Below are 1,535 nucleotides of genomic sequence, written 5' to 3'. Positions count from 1 at the left end.
GGGAGTCATCAGATCAAGTGGGTAACTAAGCCCATGGTCTTCAAATGTTCGTGAACAGGAACAAAACCCGGCTAATGAGTAACATCTCTCTCTCTCTCTCTCTCTCTCTCTCTCTCTCTCCTCGCTTAGGGTTTTGGGTAAAGAGATGAAATTTGGCTGTCATAGTCTTGATAAAAAGCTTGAATCTTATATTACATGATTGTTCTTTTGTTCTTTCAGATCCACGCACCTAACAAGGAACAAAACTCAATTTTCTTTTGTTCTTTGAGACCCACACAGGTAAAAATCCCATAAGTTTTTAAATCAATGTTAGAAGTGGGTTTGTTAATCTGTGTTGTTTTTCATTTTTGATTTTTGAGCTTGGATCTGGATGAAGATTAACAAGATCGGGAAAGAAGGGTTTTTCGATTTGGAGCAGGTAACAAGCAATTTCTTTTTCCAGATCTTTCAGTGAAATCTTGAAACGAAATCGTTTTCTGCATCCTCGATTTCGTCTCTTTTTTCATCATTGATTTTGGTTTTTGTTTAGGGATTTATAGCATATCTGGAAACCGTATTATTTCAGGTGAAAACATGTATATTTTAATGTAAACCATAACATGTTCAACTATATTTTCATCAGTGTTCAACCCTCCCCATACAATACACGTAATGTGCCGCATAGTCCATTCATTGTTATATCTCTTCCTTGACATGCGACGTGTGGATCTTTATGTTAGAACTTAGAACTCATTTACAGTGTACTCAAATTATATTAAGTCTAGAAACTCTGAGGGTTTGGATTCACTAAATACTAAATAATACTCTTAATTTCAGAATATAAGCCAGTAAGAAGATTGTGCAATTACATAGCTCAGTTGTTCAAATTAATAACGGCAAGATGATCCATTTAATGAAATTTACATGTTAAAGCACAATGCGTGTAGCTAATGGTGACTTCCAATTTGTGAGTAGAAGAAGCAGAAAAATGACTACCCAGGTTAGAAAACATACAACTTTTAAAGCATGAGGTACGATTGATCAAGGTTCTGACAAAAAAAATTAACGTTTCAGGCCATAGTGGTTCGATCCTAATGAAATTGAAGGTGTATAGGAGCTAGAACAAGATCTGCTTCATTTGAACACCAAGTTTCAATCGTTTGCCATCTCCATCTAAAAAAAAATCTCTTTTGATTTTGTTTCTATGATTTGATATAGGTTGCAGGTGGAGGGTCTTCTCTGGGATACCAGTTTGTTGACGGTAAGAACGGATATTATTGTAAAATATGATAATAAGGTATTTATTTGCCATGGGTTTGTTTGGATTATATGTGTGGTCCAAAGAAAACTTAGCAGATTTTGAAATTAAGAATTGTAATATATGTTTGTTCCTAATTTCTCATAATGACAGTTACCATGCCTATAATTTCTTTGGTTTGATTTTATGTTTTTCTATCTGCAACAGAGACAAGGTTAGTTTCATTTTTTTCTTAATTTTCTATCTACATATTTTCAGGTTTCGTCCCGTTAGTAGACTATTGGTGGATGTGAAGGCG

The 1,535-nt window shown here is 34.5% G+C and overlaps 1 long non-coding RNA gene across 1 annotated transcript; it reads left to right on the top strand.

The window, feature by feature from the left end:
• The first annotated feature begins 310 nt into the window (after window positions 1-310).
• Window positions 311-1,234, top strand: LOC145169204 (uncharacterized). The gene is made up of 3 exons (XR_013742368.1): window positions 311-418; window positions 530-565; window positions 1,198-1,234. It is a non-coding gene; the product is annotated as an uncharacterized LOC145169204 (long non-coding RNA).
• Window positions 1,235-1,535: the final 301 nt, after the last annotated feature.

The sequence above is a fragment of the Lactuca virosa genome, chromosome 4 (assembly GCF_052849685.1).
Source record: "Lactuca virosa cultivar CGN04683 chromosome 4, Lactuca_virosa_CGN04683_v6, whole genome shotgun sequence".
In the NCBI taxonomy this organism is placed as follows: domain Eukaryota; kingdom Viridiplantae; phylum Streptophyta; class Magnoliopsida; order Asterales; family Asteraceae; genus Lactuca; species Lactuca virosa.
Note: the sequence above shows the minus strand (reverse complement) of the source record. Positions and strands in the feature narration are given on the sequence as shown.